Source organism: Saccopteryx leptura, chromosome 3 (genome assembly GCF_036850995.1).
Source record: "Saccopteryx leptura isolate mSacLep1 chromosome 3, mSacLep1_pri_phased_curated, whole genome shotgun sequence".
NCBI lineage: Eukaryota > Metazoa > Chordata > Mammalia > Chiroptera > Emballonuridae > Saccopteryx > Saccopteryx leptura.
In genome coordinates this window covers 292,278,578-292,303,359 of record NC_089505.1, presented here as the reverse complement: position 1 = coordinate 292,303,359, position 24,782 = coordinate 292,278,578, and the positions used below count along the sequence as shown (strand labels likewise).

The window sequence follows — 24,782 nt, the reverse complement described above, 5'->3', positions numbered from 1 at the left end:
CTGCGATCAACTTCACAACGCAACAATGGTTTCATGGTAGCAAATTAGGTCAACAGTGGACCTCTAAACTTTATTTTCTCTGCAAGACTGTCTGTTACTTAAGGGTTTTCTCCCTTCAATTATATAAGGGTTTATCTCTTCTCAACACATATTCTGTGGTTTAGATTACTTAAATGTAATCTCAGTGGTTGTTACAAATCTTTCTAATATACCTACAAATGCTAACTGAAAAAAAAATTTGAATCATTTGTTGCAAGCTGACGGTTTATAAAGCACTGTAGTAAATACTGGGTAAAATAAAAAATAAGATCATTAAAATAAAAAATAAGATCATTCCTGCCTTCTAGGAACTCGACCTGACCTACCCAAATAAAAGATAGTACCTTTTCCACATTATGACTCTCTGGACATACTGCTAGAGGGGGGAGTGAATGAGCATTTGCCACACCTAAACACCCATTTCCTGAACATCTGGCTAGCGACTACAGCTGGAATGAGTCTCATTCTCACAAGGAAGCCATGGGATTCCACCCCAATGTTCTGGGTACAAAGTCCATGCAACTGCTCTACCCAAATGCAGGTAGATGTCCTCAAGGCTATGTAACTGTTTCTCATGCAAAGAACATTCTTTCATAGTTAAGGTGAGTCACTTCAATCCCAAAAATGTGAGTGAGCAGTTTGTCACCTGTAGGAAAATCAGACAATCTTAAGCAGGTTTGGACCTCCCCTCTAAAGACCTCATGATTTCGATTCTCCTCATTGCTAGGGAAGAGCCACCTGGGACATGCCAGAGAGATGAAGGAGGGGAGCACACACCCCAGTGGTGACTATAGCAACAACTCCAACTCAGAGTCATTTACGGTTGCACTCTAAAAACCCAGGATATCTAGGGGGGTGGGGGGGAGTCATCATCAGAGAGCCGATGCCCCCTGGGTTTATGTTTGATGCATTTGTTTTAAATGCACAGTTGCATGTTCAAAGTATATCCCACCAGTTCTGGCCAGTTGGCTCAGCGGTAGAGCGTCGGCCTGGTGTGTGGAAGTCTTAGGTTCGATTCCTAGCCAGGGCACAGAGGAAAGGTGCCCATTTGCTTCTCCACCCTTTCCCCTCTCCTTTCTCTGTATCACTCTCTTCCCCTCCCGCAGCCAAGGCTCCATTGAAGCAAAGTTGGCCCGGGTGCTGAGGATGGTTCCATGGCCTCCGCCTCAGGCGATAGAATGGTGCTGATTGCAGCAGAGCAACACCCCAGAGGGGCTGAGCATCGCCCCCTGGTGGGCATGCCAGGTGGATCCCGGTCGGGCGCGTGCGGGAGTCTGTCTGCCTGCTTCTCCCCCACTTCTCACTTTGGAAAAATACAAAAAAATATATACAAAGTATATCCCACCATGTGGTCTTCTACATCAGTCTCCCATGGTCCTTAAGGGTTTTTGGAAGTGCAGTGAGCTGCCCATCAGCCTGGAATAGGCTCCCCAACTGAGTCCACCTGTCCTGTACATGATGGTCCCAGGAAAATGCAGCTTCACCCCAAGCCTGACATACTTCCGTGCAGCCTTACAATCAAAACACAGGGGAGTCATCCATTCGGTGACAAGAAACAGCAGTTATAGAAGTTGATTCCACCAAAAGGAAACTATATTAGATATCAACGACTTCCCATGTGGAACAGGTAGTGGAGTATTTTCTGGTAGTTTCAAGAAATTGGTCCCTTGGAAGGTGCAAAACTATAAGCACAACACTTTAAAAAACAAAACATTTATTTTAAAAGTGTGCAAGAGATTAGTGATGCATCACTGTCAGGAAGGTTCATGGTAGAAATTCCACTCAGAAAACTCATCCAGTCCACAGTGACAGCACACTGAGACTCCCGTATCACCTACACACATGCAGTTACCTGTCAGGTATGGTGAGGTCTGAACCAGAGGCCATATTTTTCTGAATGAAGGCAATATGTTACATATTAGGCAACTTCAATACCAACTGTCGTGCAACTCCCCTAAAATGAGACTTTAGCTGGACTTTTCATAGGACATATGCACTAATATTCTGACTTGGCTCTCTTTTTATAACACTGTTTGCATTTATTCCTGACTGGCTGGAGAGCTGACTGGTTGCTAGTTTACTCATGGTTGCTAAGCCGGCAGCAACCACATTTATGAGTAAAGAGAAAACCATTAATAACAAACCCTGTGATTTATAGACAAATACAAAGATTATAAAGCATATAAACTTTAAGTGCATAATCAAAAAATAGCATGTTTTAAAAAATGAATGTTTGGTTTATGCCTTAGCCTTTCAAACAAATGAGTTAGAATAATAAAAAATGAGCTGTAATTTTTCCTCAAGTTCTCTTTTATGTCCTTTATCATGAAAAGCTGGTTTTTCAAAATAACTGAGAAGTAAGTCATTCTTTCTAACTATAAAGATCAGCCAAACTATGAGATCTACCATTTTTATGTCCAAGTTTGTTTCTTGGCCTACAGATCAATATCATTAGTTATAGGTCACTCTGAGTTGACCAGCTGACCATTTTTTTTTCTTTTTTTTAAAGATTTTCTTTATTCAATTTAGAGAGAGAGAGAGAGAGAGAGAGAGAGAGAGAAAGGGCAGAGGAGCAGGAAGCATCAAGTTCCATACATGCCTGGACCTGGCAAGCCCAGGGTTCTGAACCACCAACCTCAGCGTTCCAGGTTGCTGTTTCATTCACTGCGCCACCACAGGTCAGGCGAGTTGACCATTCTTAATGTTACGGTTCTTTGTTGATCAAAAACATCAAATGATCTTTTCTAACATCATTAAGCATTGGGCAGGATTAAAAAAGACTCATAGGTACAGAGAGAATAGACCGACGGTTGCCAGAAAGGAGGGCAAGAGGATTGGGAAAAAGGTAAGGGATTGGGAAGTACAAACTGGTAGTTACAGAACAGTCACGGGGATGTAGAACACAGCAAGAAGAGCATACTCAATAACATGGTGCCCAGTCGGTACTAGAAACTGGGGGAGGGTCATTTTGTAAAGTACATGATTGTCTAACGACTATGCTATACACCTAAAACTAATACAGGATAATACTGAATGTCAACTGTAATTAAAATATAAATAAATAAATAATATGGTAAAAGAAAGTAAGAAAAATAAAATTGGCCAGGGATAATTCTCAGTGAAAACATGTACGGCATTTCCCACAAAACACTGACTCAAGCCTGACTACCTTGGCATCGGGTTAGGGTGGCCATTTTTAATAAGCAGTGCACCACAAGAATTTTTAAACATGCAATACCTGACTATGTAGTCAGAGGCATTAACCTTTTTTTCCTTTCATTGTCAAATAAAAAAATCATAACAGCTAACACAACAATAGGCATCTGGTATGAATGAACCAAAATTATACTTTTTTTTTGTCATCTTGACCAAATTATATTTTGGTCATTAGTATATGTGTGTTGTGAGATGAAAAACGTTAAAAATCACCGGGGGAGAGAATGAAACCAATGAGCCCTCAATGACATTTCTTACTGAAGCAAAAAACGTCTGCTGACCAACCTAACTCTACATGAGTGTGAAAAGCAAGTAAGTGCCTTACAATGATGTGCAGTATTAACCGCATCCATGGTGTTCCTTCACCCACAAAATCTTCAATGTGGAAACCACAGATGAAAAACTCTTCCTTAAATAATCATTATACAAATGAGACTCAGAGACATGGACAGGAGTGTGGGGGTTACGGGGGGGAGGGAGAGTGAGGGGGTGGGAGGGAGGGGAGGGGCACAAAGAAAACCAGTTAGAAGGTGACAGAAGACAATTGGACTTTGGGTGATGGGAATGCAGCATAATCAAATGTCAAAATAACCTAGAGATGTTTTCTCTGAACATATGTACCCTGATTTATCAATGTCACCCCATTGAAATTAATAATAAGAAGAAAAATAATCTTTAATTTACCAACGCAGTATCCTCTCTCGAGTTTGTACCACATCCTTTAACCTGTTGAGATCACAGACTTCTGAGAGTCTGATCATTTGAAGTATGACAGAAAAAAAAAGATCTGTGCCAAGGACCCCTGAGTAACACAACGTTAATCCTCCTGGAGGAGACTGCTGATCAATGAGGGGACACACAGCTACTCAGATATAAGCCGGACGGTACACTCAGTGTCACTGGTAGGAAAACCAGTGTGGCCGCATGCACAGTGCCTCGTCAACCCCACCTCTACAGATACCAGTGAATGAAGGTCAGGGACCCACCCGGGTCTGTGGTCAACACAGAAGTAGAGGAGACCCTGGATAAGTCCTTCATTCTGTCTGTATGGAATCAAGTCCTCCGGCTGTACGAGTCCCGAGCGGACCACAGTGCTTGTCTTAGCACTCCAGCCTTCTTAAAGTAGTGAGCCACAGACAGTTTGGGAAACTGGGGAATGACAAGTATGGCACAGAGGAACACCCTCACTTCTCCCTCTTTTTCTGTTTCCTACTAAATTAAAAACTTACAGTACTTTATTTGATAATAAATTAAATCTACAAATATTTGACACACTAAGTGAAAAAAATAGAGTAAGAACTCATGGACATGGACAACAGTATGGTGATTGCTGCTGGGGGGAGGGGGAAGGGGGAGGAGGGTAAAGGGATACATGGTGAGGGGCGGAGACTTGATTTAGAGGGTGATGAACACAACACATTGTACACATGATCTGTTGTAAAATTATGCACCTGAATCCTCTATAATTTTTCTAGCCAGTGTCATCCCAATATCCCAATAAATTCAATATAAAGGGACAAAAAGACTACAGACATCCATCTTCACACATAGTTAACTGAAATGCATCACTGTTTTAAAATATTGTGTCTCCTGGATGATTGGAGCTACCAAATTTCCCTCCCGAGATTGCTTCTCCCTTTGACATTTTTTCAAAGTTCCCAAACACAAGATAGCGGGCAGTTAAGGAGTAATTTCCTGTTGTGTGCATTTGAGGGCAATGACATTGAATTTGTAGGGGTCATGTGAGGATTGAGAATATACCAATCCACACATATAATTCTGGCTAAGGTGTATATTGTGCTCACTGATGGCTCTGAGTTCTTGAAACTGCTTCCACTGGAGTGAAGTTCTGCCCTTGGAATGAAGCAAAATGAGTGTGCAGGAGGGATCTGAGTGTTCAGCACGATGAGGAAGGACAGGCCAGAGGGCAAAGAAGCATCCACTTCTTGGCAATCCCCACGTCCCAAAACAAAAAGGGGCGGCGTGACCAATCAGGGACATTTGCTTTGGTTTCAATTTCTTTGCTTTGGTTTATTTTGCTCACGGGATGGGCAAGTTCATTTGAGATCACTGAAGACATATATTCAGAGAAAAACAAGTTTCCTTGCGGCAACACTTGACTGCTTTTACTGTCCGGGCTCAGCTCATTTCATTATCTCTGGAACAACCACTTATACAACCTCAGATGCAGCTGCAAAGTCTAACCTTGAATTTCACCCCTGCTTTAAGGCATTCAGGTACCTTGCTACCTAGTAGACAAAACCCATTTCCTGTGCTTAGTTATTATTCAAATGAAGGAACAACCAAGAAAGCACTGTTTTATGCAGAGCAAGAAGACAAACCAAGCAACCAAAGGCCAACATTTAAATATTAAACTCTGGGCCAATAGATATTGCCTTCATTAGACTGCAGTATGAATGGAGAGTAGGCGGGCACACTGAGCTCCAGTGAATCCATTCGAAGGAATGTCTTTGTCACTAACAGTTCATGGAACCACACTGTGAAAACTTGTGTTAATTCACTTGGTGATTCACACTCACATATTGGGGCAATGTTCTGAAGAATGACTATCAGTAAAAACAAGCAGGTATTAGTTCTCGTGACTAAGGGCACATGCAAGCAGGGAATATTTAGAATGCATCTTCTTACGTAAGTCTCCCTGGCCAGTACTGAGGGCCGGAGAAGTAAACTCTCCTCTGATTGTTGAACTTCATAAGCTTATCAGTGCCTTATAAGATACAATGGAGACACACTGTTCTTTACGAGGGAGGATCACAGGGCAGAACCCAACCTACAGAGAAGTCATCTTAAAATGATGTTCAGTTAGCCTTCTAAAAAATTTTTTTTTCTAAATGGTTAGATTAATGAATTTATTAGGGAAAGAACGAATGCATTTTAGAAATTACCAGAGGGAAAGACAAGGAAGGAAGGGTTTGTAACTTTATTGCAGCTGGAAAATCACTTTGCAGATCATGATGCATCTGTGACTGGGCCCGGTGTCTCGGGGAGAGTTCACTTTCAGTGAATGTGCGGTGTGGACCATACCAGGTCCACATACTGAGTGATCACGCAATCCACGTGAGCATGCTCGGCTTAGAGTAAAAGGGCAAAAGTGACCAGGACGTTCTCATAGTATTGATTCAGTAAGAGTCCGTTGGTCAAAGAAGTTTATAAATATAATATATATGTTTGCTCGCTTATAGTTTGCATTGGGTGTGGGGGACAGGCTGTAAGCAGGCAGGGTCATTATAGCCTATGGCTTAGTTTTAAGACTAAGCCTTTCCCACCCTTTTAATACTAAGATTTTTTTCAAAACTAAGCTTTTCCCCACACCCTTGACTGTTGCATGATGTGGGGTGGTGCACTCTCATGAGGAATCCCATTATGCCTCAGATAAGTGATTTTGTATCAGAGACTTCCTTGTTTGAATATTAGATTAAAGGTTTTGATTTCTACACTATAAAACAGTGGTTCTCAACCTTTCTAATGCCGTGACCCCGCAATACAGTTCCTCATGTTGCGGTGACCCCAAACCAAAAAATAATTTTGGTGGCTACTTCATAACTGTAATTTTGCTACAGTTATGATTCGGAATGTAAATACCTGATATGCATTATGTAATTTCTGATGGCTTTAGGCGACCCCGCCGGGGTCGCAACCCATAGGTTGAGAACCACTGCTATAAAATGAGGCAGAGGAGCCCATGCTGGAGGAGAGCAGAGACAGGCCATGTGGAGGAGAGGAGAAGCAGCCAAGATGGTGGAGTGCTAAAGGAGAAGCCAGTTTGTGCAGAGTTTGTGTAGAGAGAAGGAGATGGGGAACAGAGATAAATAAGGCTGGTGAGCTAGAAACCTTTGATTCTAGGAAACTCAGATGAGTCAGTGACTTTGGGAGCCCTGAATGGAAAGGGAAGTGTTTTCCCTCTGTGTGTATTTCTTGCCCACCAGGTGCAAGCTAGGATTAAAGCTAATGACCAGGCGGCTGTGAAGGTGGCCGTGGCTACTGGCTTTACAGAGTCACTTCCATTTACATATTGACATATTTTAATTTGAGGACACAATTTTTAAAAAATCATTGTTGTCCTTGTGTTAAATTTTAACATATTTACTAAAAAAAATTAAATCTATAGTAATTAATATTATATTCTGATATTATTAACTTTCTTGATGAAATGCAACTAAAGAATGTATTCCAATAGCTAAGGTCTCAATTAGTTTAAAGTCATTTTCCATTTTTTCAGTATAAGACTTCTAAAGATATTTGTTAAATTTTGTTCTTAACTGAAACAACTAAAAAGGAACCACCCTTATTTTGTAGTATCACCAGCAAAGTTATCAAAAGCTTAAGGTCATTTCTCCCTGAAATGCAATATATTTACTGGTGATAAAAATGGCATAATATAGGGCCTAAATTTTCTAGTCTGAAAAGGGATTATAAATATAAATTATAACTACCAATTAACCAAAAAGTTATACTGATGCGAGAGTGGTCATTCAGAACTGGTGAACTACAACATTCACAGGATATGTTAATGAGGCAAAAAATCAGCTTTCCCATTCATTCAAAAATCTAAACAGCTCTACATCACCATCCCATGCCCACTGTGGATGAATCAGGGTATAAAATTGCAGAAACAGAATCAATTTCTTTAAAATTTCACTGTCTAGCTAAATGGCTTCTTAAATGAAAACGTCACAGTGGAAAAACACAGAAGTAGCTCTCTGCACACGTCAGCCATCAGGAGACCACCGCCGCGCAGACAGGAAATGGAGAATTAGGAAGAGCGGCCATGACCAGAGTGATCCTATCTGCCTAAGAATGAATCACACGGTGTACTTAGCAGCTGAGGAGGCAAAACCCTCCAATGGTGAAGGTAAGGGCTGAGCTGCATAATAAACAGACAGACAGAGAAACAATGCAGCAGCCTTCAGGGACAGCCCATCAGTTATAAGTCATGGTGTTGGAAGTTTACAGAGCAGTACCGCACACTGTCTTCTGATCTGTCTTCACTGGTTTTTCCTAAGTAGAAATTAGAGTTTTAAGGACGAATATGTAGCACACACTCACGCACACACACACGCTATGATAAAACAAGACCCAAAACACCTGCAAGACAAATACTCAACCAACAGTCAACAACTGCAAAGCATGCTTATACTCCCACCATCTGCACGTTCCGTAGGTGGACAGAAATAATTACCAAACAGGTATCTTCCTACAGTTATCGTTCACAAGAGTCTACTTTGTATCCGGTCACCTTGCCTGTTGCAGCCTGTGACTTGTCTACCAGGCATGCATCTGAGCCTCAGGCACGTGGGACATGTGTGTTCTGGGAGCAGAGTGAGGCTCACCAACACCGAAACCGATGAGGAGGTGACCCTCACTTAGGGGTTTCAAAGCAGAGCTGGAACACTGTGTCCTTGAGAAGTGGGCACAGAACTCCCGGGCATTTCACGTCCTGCGCCTGCCACACATCCCTGCACGGGCACTGTCTATAAAGTAGGAAGGGTAAAGCACACTTTTATTCAAGTCTGGGTTGTTCCTGAGCCCTCGCTCAGACAGACTTCACACAGTTTGTCACCCAGGTCCCACTGGTGTCCTGAGGGAGGGGGCAGATCCCCAGCGTGGAGGGTCTGGATGTCCCTGCACTGGGTATGGACCCCAGCACATCACAACCTACGGTAAGTTTCTGTGGCAGATTAAACGGATTTATCAATTATATCATCTTAAAATGAGGGAATTTTACACTAGGCTGTGACATGATGGGGAATAACTAGGAAACTACTTTGTACCATACAGATGTTGCTGAGTTATCTTATGGTCGAGTGTCACCCCAGCATGTAGAGCAGGGGTCCCCAAACTACGGCCCGTGGGCCGCATGCGGCCCCCTGTGGCCATTTATCTGGCCCCGCCCCACTTCCGGAAGGGGCACCTCTTTCATTGGTGGTCAGTGAGAGGAGCATAGTTCCCATTGAAATATTGGTCAGTTTGTTGATTTAAATTTACTTGTTCTTTATTTTAAATATTGTATTTGTTCTGTTTTGTTTTTTTTACTTTAAAATAAGATATGTGCAGTGTGCATAGGGATTTGTTCATAATTTTTTTTATAGTCCGGCCCTCCAAGGGTCTGAGGGACAGTGAACTGGCCTCCTGTGTAAAAAGTTTGGGGACCCCTGATGTAGAGAATGGGGGTTCAATCTCTGGTCAGGGCATATGGGAGAAGCAATCAATAAGGGTACAACTAAAAGGAAAAACTAAATGGAATAGCAAATAGATGTGTCTCTCTCTCTCTCTCCCTCTTCCTCCCTCCCTCCTTCTCTGAAGTCAATGGGGAAAAAAATTTTAAGTTGCCAAACTTCTTAAATTCTGCATTTCTTTTGCAAAAAGAAAAAAGTGCTATCTTTTCCTGCACAGACAGCAGCTGCAAACACTATGCTGCTCCATAATGGCTGTCTAGGGCATTGGATACTCCATAATGGCTGTCTAGGGCATTGGATAAAGAGGACACAGGATCTGTCCCACCAAGACTAAGGTGGTACCTGAGTAACGCAGGACAGAGGGACAGCTCTGGAAAGAGAGGAGTCCCAGGCTGAGACTACTGTAGAGACCCACGTTTGGAAATGTTTCCACTAACACACGACTTCCTACTCCAAAAGACATACTGCACGCTCTACTGAAATTCTCCCGTAATCTCCTACTTTAAATTTCCAGCAACCGAATTTTTTACCCATAAAATAACCTGACCAAAGAATAATTACAGTGGTTTGGAAGTCCAATGGTTAAAAATATGGAAAAGTAACACCTTCTGATTGTCTTCAGAATCAACCGACAGCCATCAGGGAAGATGGAAATTTACCATCTGAATTTTACCAAGACCTCCTGCAAAACTGATGGATAGCATCGTCGCCTGAGGCTCACACATGCAACCAGCAAATGACGTAATCTTCCACTTACACTACATATTCTGTGCAGTGTCATTTTTGGCCAATGGCAATTTTTAAAAAGATTAGAAATAAATCTTGAAATCACTGTATTTCAAACTGTTAAATCAGCATTTTCAAAATAATAAAGTACATAAATTCAGTCACAGAACTGTCCAAGAAGAGAAGATTAATGACAGTTCTAATGAGAGCAAAACAATATAAACAGGATGAGAAAGTGAGGTACCAAAATTATTTCTTAATTTTACGGCATTTCTAGCTCATCTAATTATTTCTATTTTGAGTATGTTTTAGACATACACTATGTTTAGTATATTTGTTCATGGATACAATTATAAGTAAAAGGGTGAAAGTTGAGAAAAATTGATGATGGAGGTATGCAATCAAAGCTGTGGCAATCAGGGGATTTCAAGATGGTGACAGAATAGGTGGGTGTTCCAACTGCCACCTCCTAGGACCAAATTGGATTACAACTTAATTTAAGAACAAATCATCTTGAAAAACCCACTTTGGACTAAACGAAGAGGAGTCAATAACCAAGGATCACAGAAGAAACTATACCGAGACTGGAAGGAAGGGTGGAGACGGAGAAAAGGCTGCCCTGTGGAGTGAGCTGAGGCTGAGGGTCCAGAGCACTCTCACTGAGGGTAGGGTTGCCCTGAGTGGTGTGGGTCCTCAGCCCCAGGCCAGGAGCCCCAGCCTAGAGCCCCAGAGCCCACACAGCATTTGGAGGTGAAAAGAGCTGGGTTTCTGTCTGTGAGAAAGAGACGGAGCTCTCAGAAATGCAGTCTCTGTCTTAAAGGGCCTGCGCAGAAAATCTTGTTCACAGCCACTTATCTGGGGCTCCGGTGGAGGGAGGACTGAGAGGACTGGAGTTGCAGGTGGACAGGGTCAAGTTGGAGGCCCAGGGAGAGACATGGTGGGGAATGGCCACTAGAACCCCTGTGCTGAGACATTCTCCAATACTGCAGTTGTTATCTGTCTTGAGTGGAGCAGTCCCCTTGGAGTGGTAGGTATCATCAGCCTGAAGCAAAGCAACTGTCCTGCCCTCGGGAGTCTATCCTGCTCCAGTCATAGATTCTGGGTCATTCTGAGAGGCCAGAAAGCAAGGGGTGCATCAGTAACTCAGTTCTCTGATGTTAAGACCAAAGCTTTCCCCCAATGCTCCTGAGTCTAAGACTGGTAATTTCGCCTCACGGGAGACTCAGTAGAAACTGTTCAGAGTGCGGGAAGACCACATCTCTGGGTCTCAGAGGCCATACTCACCAGATTCCTCGAGCCACACCCAACAGAGGTCTGTGAAAAAATTCTGGACAGATTGACATTTGGCACCTGTGAGCAGAGCCACACTCACCAACCTTCCTAATCCCTGAAGTTCCGCAGGCTCCAGACCAGGCGTGGCCAACAGTTTTTGCCCCCGGGAAAGATTAGAAAGAAAATTTTTTTCACAGGCCAGATGAAATATTAAAGTTAAAAAATGTTAAATACGAAAATGATTCATTTAAATAAACAAAATTTTATTGTGTAATTTATGAATAAATGTGAGTGAAAAAAATTATTTTAATAAAAATATATTGATATTTTAATAAAAATATAATTATATACCGTACAAATATCCAAACTATCGCAATCAATAGAAACATTATTTAATTAATAGAATGAGCTTGAAGGGGTTATATCACAAATAAAACAATTATTTCGTTTTACAAACATCCTGGACATGTTTTCAGTTACCAACTGCAGCTATTGTCTATGCTACAATGCCACTTGATTCAGCACACTTGACTACAAAAAGAACGAATTGTTTGACCTTGGGTGCGCACTGCCAAACTCTGCCTAAAAGAATATGGGTTTTACATTGCCACCACTAAACATCAAACAGTTCATATAGAGTACAGACGAGTACAAAAATTTGTAAATCTTTATAATGGAATTTTTTTTAAAATAAAGAAGTATCGCGAATGCATTTGACCAATTATTAGAAGTTAACCCTAAATTAGTCACACAGGGAATTCTTTTCCACGAATCACTATCTTCTTAAATATCTCGATTTCCAATAATCAAAGACGCTTCCGCTTCTGAGTAGCTGAGATTTTAAAGTAGCAAAGAATATTAAAAATTTAATTGTGGACCGCATAAACTCATTACATGAGCCGGATCTGGCCCACGGGCCGTATATTGGCCATGCCTGCTCTAGACTCTAGCAGAGGTTTTTTCAGTGCCTGGGCCCAACAAGCAGACAGAGGCTACAGGAGGTGGGACTCATGGTAACTTGGGTCTTTTAAGCGGACCTTCCACCAGGCCCAGAGTGGGTAAAAGCAAGCCTAGGTGTGCAGCTTAGTATTTTCATGTGCACCTGGGCCCAGCAGAGACAGCCACAAACTTTAGATTGCTTGTAGCTCCAAGAAGGTTGCTGAGGGCCAGTCACAGGCAGTGTCTCCCAATGGTTTGCATCAGATTCCTACCAGGGAGGTGCAGACCTGGCACATCCAGTGGCCAGCTGCAGAGAGCATCGGTTCAGTAAAAAAGTCCCTTGATAGAGTGGTATCCTAAGGAAGGGCTACTCACATCGGGTCCAGTTGAAGTAAGTTCTACTATGTGATTAGCACTGGCAGAGCGGCTCATGTGCACTGGATAGGGTGCAGCTTCACAGTCAGCCGGCCAAGGTACTGGATATCCTGCCCTACTGGGCTAGACTCCACAGGGGTAAAGGGAGAGAGCCTTGGAACATGGACATTTAACGTGGGAGTCCGTATGAGCCTATTGTTGGATCTGGTCGAGGGGCTTAGCTACCTTCTGGTGGGGTCACAGCCCCAGAAGAGGACTCTCTCAGTCTTCCTCCCTGAGACCAGGGTCTCACCACCTATAAGAACTTTTGCAAAGGGGGCTGTTGTCTATACCTGATCTGAACCTGCTGCTAAACTTTTTGGGGAGAAATAAAATTTGAGTATCCAGCAGTGGCTGAGGCATTAGTCTATGGAGTAGGAGCCACATTCCCTGTACTGAGCTCCTGAACAAGAGACCCTTGAAGTAGGGTCCACTAACGTATTCCAACTTCAGTTACCCTAACCCAAAAAGCGTGCAACCTGTAGAGGGGTTGGTTGGGTAAGGCCAGTCTGTTACACTACAGTCTTTCTGCAGAAGACTCTGGGAAGAGCTGCAAGAGGAACTGGAGCAGCTCTGAAAACTGGAGGCAAATCTTACAGAGCTTGGGGCTTTTATGGAGCTACAGTCATCTCTAGGCAGGAGGAAACTGATCCTTATACAAAAGTTGGCCCCTCCCACACCACCCAAGCACAGAAAACGCAGACACAAACAACAAAAAAAGAGCAGTAGTTGCAGACAGGTAGCCCACAGCGAGTTACAAACAACAATACACCAACTCAAGAAGATCTAGAGCCAACACATTGGGTAGTGGGTGGCAGATGGCATCAACCCTAGACTCAGTTAGCTACACAAGCAGTATGCCCAAAGGAGGAGTCTAAGAGGCACCAGACTCTGTGGAGAATAAAAACGTCCAATAGGACAGACAATGCACGATGTCTAATACACATGATCAAGGTTGACAATTAGGGCCAGCCAGCCTGAAGGGAAAACTGTATCCACGAAAGGACCAACTGCATTCAACATTCAGATACAATAAGAGGGAAAATAGTACCCTCAAGAAGTATTCCTAGAATAAGGAAAACAGGTGGCCTGGAGGTCAGTATCTCCAAGCCCATCTTCTTCATAAAGATACCACAAAAATTTCAAAGTCAGACAGCGCTACCTAGACAAAGATCACAATGGGTAGACAGAGAAATGCAATCCAAATAAATCAACAAGAGAAATCCCCAGAAAAAGAGCTAAATGAAATGGAAGTAACCAAACTACCATATGTAGAGTTTAAAATAGTGATTTTTAGGAAGCTCAAGGATCTTAAGAGCAACAATGGACAGATATAATGAGCACCTAAATAAATAGTAGCAAGCATCAAAAAAGACACTGAAATAATAAAGAACCAGTAGAAATAATAATACAATATCAGAAATAAAGACTGCACTGGAAGGAATCAACAGCAGGATGGATGAAGCAGAGAATCGAATCAGTGATTTGGAAGACAAGATAAACATAAGCACAGAAGTAAAACAGCAAAACAAAAAGAGATACAAGAAGACTGAGGAAACTCTAAGAGACCTCTGTGACAATATGAAGAGAAACAACATCCACATCATAGGGGTTTCTGAAGGAGAAGAGAACGAACAAGGGATAGAGAACCTGTTTGAAAAAAATCACAGCTGAAAATTTCCCTAAACTGATGAAGGAAAATGTCACACAAGTTCAAGAAACACAGAGAGTCCTATGAAATAAGAACCCAAGGAAACCTACACACCAAGACACATCATAATTAAAGTGCCAAAGTTAAGAGACAAAGAAAAAATACTAAAAGCTGCAAGAGTAAAGCAGTTAATTACCTACAGAGGAGCCCCCATAAGGATGACATCCCACTTTTCAATAGAAACACTTGAGGCCAGAAGGGATTGATAAAAAATATACAAAGTGATTCAAAACAAGAACCTATAAACAAGACTTCTTTATCCAGCAAAGCTATCGATTAAATTTGAAGGAGAAATAAAAAATTTCCCAGACAAAAAAAAAAAAACCTCAAGGAATTCATTATAATCAAACCAATACTGCAAAATATGTTAAGGGACCTGCTGTAAAAAGAGCAAAGAAAAAAAAAGAAATCGAGAAAAAAAAGAATTGTAGATTTAAAGAATAAAATGGCAATAAATAAGTATATATCAATAATAACCTTAAATGTAAATGAATTAAAGGCTCCAATCAAAAGACATAGGGTAACTGCATGGATAAGAAAACAGGACCCATACAGATGATACACTGTCTAGAAGAGACTCACCTCAGACCAAAAGGTATACATAGACTGAAAGTGAAAGGATGGGAAAAGTATTTCATGCAAATGGATATGAAAAAAAAAGCTGGAGTAGCAATATTTGTATCTGACAAAATAGCCTTTAAAACAATGTTCTAGTAAGGGATAAAGAAGATTACTACAAAATGATAAAAGGAGCAATCCAACAAGGGAATATAACCATTATAAATATTAATAAGTCTAATAATACAAGCATATAACTATATAAAGCTGATTTTGCCCTGGCCAGTTGGCTCAGTGGTAGAGCATTGACCCAGTGTGTGGATGCCCCAGGTCTGATTACCAGCCAGGGCACACAGGAGAAGCACTCATCTGCTTCTCCACCCTTCCCACTCTCCTATCTCTCTCTTCTAATCCCACAGCCAAGAATCCCCTGGAGCAAAAGTTGGCCCGGGCACTGTGGATGGCTCCATGGCCTCCGCTTCAGGAGCTGGAATGGCTCTGTTTGCAATGGAGCAATGCCCCAGATGAGCAGAGCATTGTTCCCTGGTGAGAATGCCGGTGGATTTCGTCAGGCACATACGGGAAAAAAAAAGAACTAAATAAATAAAATTTAAAATTAAAAGAAAAAAATAAAGCAGATTTTGATGGACATAATGGGCGAGATCAACAGCAATAATATAATAGTATAGGATTTTAATATCTCACTAACATCAATGGATAGATCCTCCAGACAGAAAATTAAAAAAGAAACAGTGGCCTTAAATGATACACTAGATCAACTGGATTTAATAGATATCTTCAGAACCTTTCACCCAAAGCAGCAGAATGTACATTCTTTTCAAGTGTTCATGGTACAGTCTCTAGAATAGACCACGTTAGGACACAAAACAAGTTGCAATAAATTTAAGACGATTGATATTATATCAAACATCTCTGATCACATGGCATGAAATTAGAAATCAACTACAACAGAAAAATTAAAATATATTCAAACACTTAAGGTTATTAAATAACCAATGGGTTAACGAGATCAAGGAAGAAATAAAAAATTTCATTGAAACAAATGAAAAGGAACAAACAGCAACTCAAAATTTATGGGACATAGCAAAAGCAGTCCTGAGAGAAAAGTTCATATCATTACAGGTATACCTTAAGAAGAAAAATAAAACCTCAAATAAACAACTTAACCCTGCAACTAAAAATACTAGAAAAAGAACACCAAATAAAGCCCAGAGGAAGTAGAAGAAAAAAAATAATAAAGATCAGAGCAGAAATAAATGACACAGAGGCTAATAAAAACAATACAAAATATCAATGAAACCAAGAGCTAGTTCATTGCAAAGGTAAAAATGATTGATGAACCTTTAACCAGACTCATCAAGAAAAAAATGACAGGACTAAAATAAAATTAGAAATGAAAGTGGAGAAGTAACAAGAGATACTGCCAAAATGCAAAGGATTTTAAGAAAATACTGTGAAGATCTATATGCCAAAAATTGGACAACCTAGGTGAAATGGATAAATTCCTAGAAATGTACAATCTTCCAAAACTCAACCTGGAAGAATCAGAAAACCTAAACAGACTAATTACAACAAATAAAATTGAAACAGTTATCAAAACACTCCCCAAAACAAAAGTCCTGGACTGGATGGCTTTACAGACAAATTTTATCAAACATTCAAAGAAAAACTAACACCTAGCTTTCTCAAGTTATTTCGAAAAATTCAAGAGGAGGGAAGACTTCCAAGCTCCTTTTATGAGGCAAGCATTGTCCTCATTCCAAAACCAGGTAAAGACACTACAAAGAAATAAAATTATAGGCCAATATCCCTGATGAATATAGACGCTAAAATTCTCAACAAAATATTAGCAAACTGGATCCAGCAATAGATTAAAAAGTCATACATCAGGCCCTGACTGATTGGCACAGCGGTAAAGTGGCGGCCCAGCGTGTGGAAGTTCTGGGTTCGATTCGATTCTCAGCCAGGGCACACAGGAGAAGTGCCCATCTGCTTCTCCATCCTTCCCCCTTTCCTTTCTCTCTCTCTCTCTCTCTCTTTTCCCCTCTGGCAACCAAGCAAAACTTGGCCTGGGCACTGACTATGGCTCCATGTCCTCCGCCTGAGGCACTAGAATGGCTCCAGTGCAACAGAGAAAAACCCCAATGGGCGGATCACTGCCCACTAGTGGGCTTCCTGAGTGGATCCCTGTCAGGCAAATGCAGCATTCTATCTCTCTGCCTCCCCGTTTCTCACTTCAGAAAAATACAAAAAGTCATACATCATGATCAAGTGGGATTTTCGGGGAGGCAAGGCTGGTACTATATTCGCAAATCAATTAATGTGTTTCATCATGTAAACAAAAGGAAGGATAAAAATCACATGATTAAATCAACAGATGCAGAAAAAGTATTTGATAAAATCCAGCACACATTTATGATCAAAACTCTCAGCAAAGTGGGAATACAGGGAACATACCTCAACATGATAAAGGCCATCTATGACAAACCAATAGCCAACATCATATTCAATGCACAAAAATGAAAAGATCTGGAACAAGGCAGGGGTGCCCCCTTTCACCACTCTTATGCAACCCAGTTCTGGAAGTGCTAGCCACAGCAATCAGATAAGAAGAAGAAATAAAAGGCATCCAAATTGGAAAAGAAGAAGTAAATCTATCATTATATGCTGATGACATGATATTGTATATAGAAAACCCTAAAGTCTCAGTCAAAAATCTACTACACCCAATAATGAATTTGTCAAGGTGGCAAGATATAAAATTAATATTTACAAATCAATGGAATTTTTATACACCAACAATAAACTGTCGGAAAGAGAAATTTAGAAAACAATCCCTTTCAGTATTGCAACAAAAAAATAAAGAACCTAGGAGTAAATTTAACTAAGGAGGTAAAGGTGTGTAGTCAGAAAATTATAAGACATAGAAAAAAGAAATCAAGGAAGATACAAACAAGTGGATCCATATACCATGTTCATGGATAGAAAGAATAAACATCATTTTTAATGTCTTTATTACCCAAAGCAATCTACAAATTCAATGCAATTCCTCTTAAAATACCAATGGTATACTTCAAAAATATGGAATAAATATTCCAAAAATTTATATGGAACCAAAAAAGAACATAAACGGCCTCAGGAATCTTAAAAATGAAGAATAGTGGGAGGTATCACACTTCCTGACATCAAGTTAAACTACAGGCCATAGTAATCAAAACAGCTTGGCACTGGCATAAGAACAGGTATACAAATCAATGTAACATAACAGAGAAGCCAGAAATAAACCCACACCTTTATGGTCAATTGATATTTAACAGTGGAAGTAAGAGCATACAATGGAGTAAAGACAGTCTCTTTAATAAACAGTGGTGGGAAAATTGGACAGGTACATGCAAAAAAAATGAAACTAGACCAACAACTTACATCATTCACAAAAATAAACTCAAAATGGATAAAAGACATTAATGTAAGTTGCAAAACTATAAACATGTTGGAAGAAAACATAGGCAGTAAACTCTCCAATATCTCTCGTAGCAGTATTTTTGCCAAATTATTGCCACGGGCAAGTGAAACAAAGGATAAAATAAACAAATGAAACTATATCAAACTAGAAAGCTTTTACACAGCAAAAGACACTATGAACAAAATAAAAAGACAATCCACACAATGGAAGAACATACTTGCCAATATGTTTGATAAGGAGTTAATAACCAAAATCGATAAAGAACTTCTAAAACTCAACACCAGGAAGGTAAACACTCCATTTAAATAATGGGCAAAAGAACTAAATAGACACTTCTCCAAAGAGGACATACAGATGGCCAATAGGTATATGAAAAAAATGTTCAACGTCACTAATCATCAGAGAAATGCAATTAAAACCACTATGAGATACCACCTCACACCTGTCAGAATGGCACTCATTGACATATCAACAAACAGTAAGTGCTGGCGAGAGTATGGAGAAAAGGGAACCCTCCTGCACTGCTGGTGGGAATGCAGACTTGTGCAGCCACTGTGGAAAACAGTATGGTGTTTCTTCAAAAAATTAAAAATGGGACTGCCTTTTGACCCAGCTATCCCACTTTTAGGAATATACCCTAAGAATACCAAAACACTGATTGAGAAGAAGATATGCACCCCCATGTTTATTGCAGCATTGTTTACAATAGCCAAGATCTGGAAACAGCCCAAGTGTCCATCAATGGACAAGTGTATTAAAAAGCTGTAGTACATACACACAATGGAATACTACGTGGCCATGAAAAAGAAGGAAATCTTACCTTTCGCAATGGCATGGGTGGACCTGGAGCTTATTATGCTAAGTGAAGTAAGCCAGGCAGAGAAAGAAAAAATATCATATGATCTCACTTATATGTGGAATCTAATTGAAAAAGTGAACTGAGGGACTGGATACAGATAGAGGCAGGGTCACAGGGAGCAGAGGGACAGCAGTCACAGGGAAGAGTGATAAGAGGATGGGATCAGAGAAGGTGAAGGGATGAGTGAAATTATATATACATAACGCATAGATACAGATAACAGGATAGCAAATCCCTGAGGGAAGGGGGAAGGGTGTTATATTGAGTGGAACACTTGAATCCATGTTAACACAATAAATTTAAATTAATAAAAATTAAAATGAAACAAGGTGTGGAGATCAGTGATCTTGTAGAAAGAAACTACGGTTATTATTAAAAACCGAAGATGCTTCCTTAAATCCATCAGTTCTCTCCAATGTGACACACATACTGTTCCCACAGGACGACCTTGACAGTCTATCAATATCTATATATTATATTCTTCTGTGACAATTCCCAAGTTCTTCTTTTCTGTTGGGAACTACTAAAGCTCTCAAGTCCTGGAGAATAAATCCCTTAGAATGACTTCCTAAATAGTCCATGCTTCTCAAAGTATCCCCTGATCACTCTGCCCCCTGTTATCTGCTCTTTGGCGCCAGGGCCAGCAGACCTTGCTGAGAACAGGGAGTGCTGCCACTTTCTCTGACCACCAGAGAAAGCACTGGTGCCACAAGGAGCTGGCACTTCACCTGCATTATCTTTGATCCTTTAACAAGTCTGCTCGTTAAGCTTTATTATCTCTGCTTTATAAGAGACAGAATAAAACCCCGGAAAGATTAACGAGCCCGCCCAAGGACACAGCCTTGGGAGAGGAGGAAAGAGTATCCAAGCAGAGCCTGAATGATGGCTGCCCTGGCTGTCACCTGCTCTGCCTATCTGAGTCCCAGCAGGTCACTGGAGACTAAGGTGATCAGTCGTCCTCCTTTAGGGAGGACAGTCCTTCTTTTGTAAGTTCCGTCCCACCTCGAAAAGTGTCCTCCTACATGTCCTCCTTTTTTATATTGGAAGACTAATCTGTAAATGTCCATATTTGATAGATGCAGAGTCAGTCCATTGTGTGTGATGTGACGTATTTGTATCTAAATGAGTACTTTTTTTCTTACAATTATTATTAAAAATTAATAGGCATGTAAGAATAATTACAATATAAAATATTACCAGGTTTTATTATGCATTTATCATATTATAATGTATCACTGTTGCAATGAATAAAATTTTTCTTTTATTTAAGATATTGTTTTCTTCAATTTATTTTTATCCTCTTTTCATTGTAAAAAGTTATCTTAAGGCCCTGGCCGGTTGGCTCAGCGGTAGAGCGTCGGCCTAGCGTGCGGAGGACCCGGGTTCGATTCCCGGCCAGGGCACACAGGAGAAGCGCCCATTTGCTTCTCCACCCCTCCGCCGCGCTTTCCTCTCTGTCTCTCTCTTCCCCTCCCGCAGCCAAGGCTCCATTGGAGCAAAGATGGCCCGGGCGCTGGGGATGGCTTTGTGGCCTCTGCCTCAGGCGCTAGAGTGGCTCTGGTCGCAACATGGCGACCCCCAGGATGGGCAGATTATCGCCCCCTGGTGGGCAGAGCGTAGCCCTTGGTGGGCGTGCCGGGTGGATCCCGGTTGGGCGCATGCGGGAGTCTGTCTGACTGTCTCTCCCCGTTTCCAGCTTCAGAAAAAAAAAATGAAAAAAAAAAAAAAAAAAAAAGTTATCTTAAGGAGACACGATTCACATTTCAAATCAAGAAAGCTGATCATGTGAAAACAAACCCACAGAAACTGACATCCCATTTCCTATCATCCAAGGACCCCAAGCTGTGGGTGGTAGGTATGTTCTGGGTGTGGCACACACAGCGAATTCAAGAGCGTCCGGAATGTCGATGCACACAGCCTTGCACCTCCTCCAGTAATAGTCTCATTTCCAAGCTGGAATATGTGACATGTGGCCGCACAGGGTTAGTGTCAGACACCTCTGAAGCCCCTGCCTAACCCGCACCTCCTTCCTTCTTCACCTGTCCTTCAGGCACATTCTTAGCTGCCTGGACGCTGCCTGTCAACTGTGTCTACACGTTCCTGCTATTCTCTTTCTACAGTTAATCCCTGAAATGCCATCAAGGTGCTGATGACAGGCCAACTTAGCCCTGTCACCACCTCACCCCACTGCCCACGATGCTATTTCAAACAGAAATACAAGAGTCAGCCTTAATACCCCTTTCCTCATCACTCAGACCCAATCCTTCCCCATTTCCTGGCTTTCTACCCTGAATAGGAACTCTTCTTTCTGCTCTGATCCCCCCAGCTCCACCATCCAGGGGGCTGTGGCTGCCACCCGGGCTCCAGGTCTTCATGTTTCTTCCACTCCCCCCTTGCCTAACGAGCGTGACTTGTCTTCTCTTCAATGTGGTAAAATATTTATACATAACTGAGACTTTTAACCATTTTTATGTGGTTGGCATTTAATTTACATTATGCATCTGACACCACTACCCATCTCAATTTTTTTTTTTCATGAGAGAGAGAGAGAGAGAGAGGGACAGATACGGACAGACAGACAGGCAGGAAGGAAGAGAGATGAGAAGCATCAATTCTTCACTGCGGCACCTTAGTTGTTCATTGATTAGTTTCTCATATGTGCCTTGATCTGGAGGCACCAGCAGAGCAAGTGACCCCTTGGGTTCAAGCCAGCGACCTTGGGCTTCAAGCCAACGACCTTTAGGCTCAAGCCAGTGACCATGGGGTCATGTCTATGATACCACACTCAAGCCAGCACCCCCATGCTCAAACCAGATGAGCCCATGCTCAAGCTGGCAACCTTGTGGCTTTGAAACTGGATCCTCTGCATGCCAGTCCGACACTCTATCCACTGCGCCACCGCCTGGAAGTTTTCATCTCTGCAAACTCCAGTTCTACACCCATTAAATCCCCATCACCCTCCTCTCCCTGCCCTGGTAACCTCCCTGGTAGCCTCCATCCTACCTTCCGTCTGTGAATATGACTACACCAGGTACATTATAACAAGTGGAATCATACAGCAAGTGTCCTTTTATGTGTGGCCCACCCTCTTAAGGATTTTTTTCAAGGTCCATCTATGTTACAGCATTTAGCATGTAACCTTGTTAATGCCCAATAATGTTCCTTGTATGAATATCCCACATTGTGTTCACCCACGGATCTGTTAGTGGACATTTGGGCTGTTCCCATCTTTTGGCTATCATGCACAATCCTGTCCTGAACATTTGTCTACAAATACCTGCTTGGTCCCTGCTTTCAGCCCTTTGGGGTTCACATCTACAAGTGGAACTGCCAGACTATCTGGTAATTCTGTGTATAACTTGAGGAACTAACCATCATCAACAGAGGCTTCACCATTTTACATTCTCATCAGTAATGCACAATGGATCTAATTTCTCAATATCCTCACCAACACTAGTTGTTTTCTGTCCTTCTACTTCATATAACAGCAATTCTACCAGGTGTGAGGTGGTATGAGTTGTCTATTCTAAATGTAGAGCAAAGAACGTCGTCATCTGATTAGACCCCTTCAGCAGTTCACCAAGATAAATTCAAAGACCTCACTGTGGCTGCCAACTCTACGCACAGTCGCTGGTGAACCTTTCACTTCTTTTCATAGTATCCTCTCCTGACATTCCAAGCACGTGGTCCTATTTTTCTGTTCCCAGAACAAGCTAAATTCTTTCCTGTTCAGGGACATGGCATTTACTTCTCTTATGCAGAAAATGTAAAAATGCCTATCTCCTCATTCTTTATATTTTAGTTCAAGTTAGACTTCTTCCAAAAGGTTTTTCCTGACTGCACGCCCCCACATGCTCACAGGGACTAGGTTCCCTGTATGGGAGCTTCGTCTGTCGATGTGCTTGGCCTTCATCTTTATGTGTCTTGTTCAACACGGCAGACACAACACACGCTCTGAGCTTGAGTGACAGAACCACGAGGGTTGGTAAGTGGGGACGCCACGGATGAAGACCCAGCTGATGCCACAACAGAAACCACACCAGAAATATTTCGCTGGTTCCCTCACCCTGAGCTACTTCCCAAGTATTCCATGTCCCTGGCCCCCATCCATACAACTAGGCCCCGGGGAGGTGTCCAGCACCCAAATAAGAATAAGAAATCTCAGAGCAAGGTCATGTCCAGGTTATGGCATACTTTGCAAAGGTCAGTAACTTGCCGGACTGCAGGATAGTTCTAGGAAATTTGGAACAAGGCACCTATGACATGACGGTTTGGATCACTGCTGGGAAAGAGCTTAGCAGGTTTCACCTTTGACATGTCAGAATCTACCTTCCACCCAGACACCTGGAGATGTGTATCAGTGCAGACTTACTTTTACCACTTGAAAACTGCTTTCAGGAAAGCACTAGCTCTCCGTGTACACAGCTCACTGAGCGCTAATCCCGACCACGGCAAGCAGTGGGTTCATCTCCTCAGTACACCAGCCTAGGTGATTATCACCACAAGCACACGAGGCGGGTAGAACCTTGTTTTACAGGTGAGGGAACGGGTGGAGAAAGGTTAATGAATGTGCCCGAGGAGCAGAGCAAGGTCACGTCCGGGGACACGAGTCTCAGCATGTCTAAAACGGCCTCGCACTGACAACGGCGGGAGCCAGAAACACTGTCCTGACAAGCCTGCCCGCGTTCCGCACGATGGAGGACCCCGTGCACAGCCAGCTCGGGTGGGAGTCGGCTGCCTCGGTCAGCCAGCTGAGTCTCAGCCCTGGGCAGATGGGCCACTTTGCTGAACAAACAAAATAGGGAACACAAACAAACAGAAACAGTCAGCCCACAATCCGCATTAGCTATCTGTCCAACAGAACCACCAAGTCAGGTCACAAGAGAAAGGGAAAGTGAGTAGCTTTCAATCAAGAGGCTAAACATTATTGAATTCTCTAGAAACTATGTCCTTCAAAGTAGCACAGCCTTCAAAAAGACATGGCGGGGGGCATCTCCCAACTCTTTCAGATTTCCCCCAAACGATAAAAAAAAAAAATGGTTTGATTTTACCAAAGCATGAGTCCGTGGAGGTTGTAGAAAGACTAAATTTTGGCATTAAGTTTGAAGTAAGGAAGGTGAGTTCATGGGAATGACTCCCTGGCCTCACTATAGAAGACAGAATGAACAGAAAGAAACACCACCACAGGGGTTTCCCCCTCTGAGTCCTGAAGGCGCTCACACACAGCATTCTCTCTCTAGGGGCAACCTTGGGCTTTAACATCTTGAAAGCTTCCTCTGCCCAGAGGGTATACAGTTCTTGGAAATATGAAACTTTTTTTTTAGGGGAAACGCATAGTATAAAAGCTTAATGTTCATTATAATCATG

General features: G+C 42.0%; 1 protein-coding gene across 2 annotated transcripts in view; it reads right to left on the bottom strand.

Annotated features, from left to right (window-relative positions):
• The window catches only part of MMP16 (matrix metallopeptidase 16), a 224,109-nt gene that overhangs the window by 105,539 nt on the left and 93,788 nt on the right, over positions 1-24,782 (bottom strand). The gene's annotated exons all lie outside the window — the stretch shown is intronic.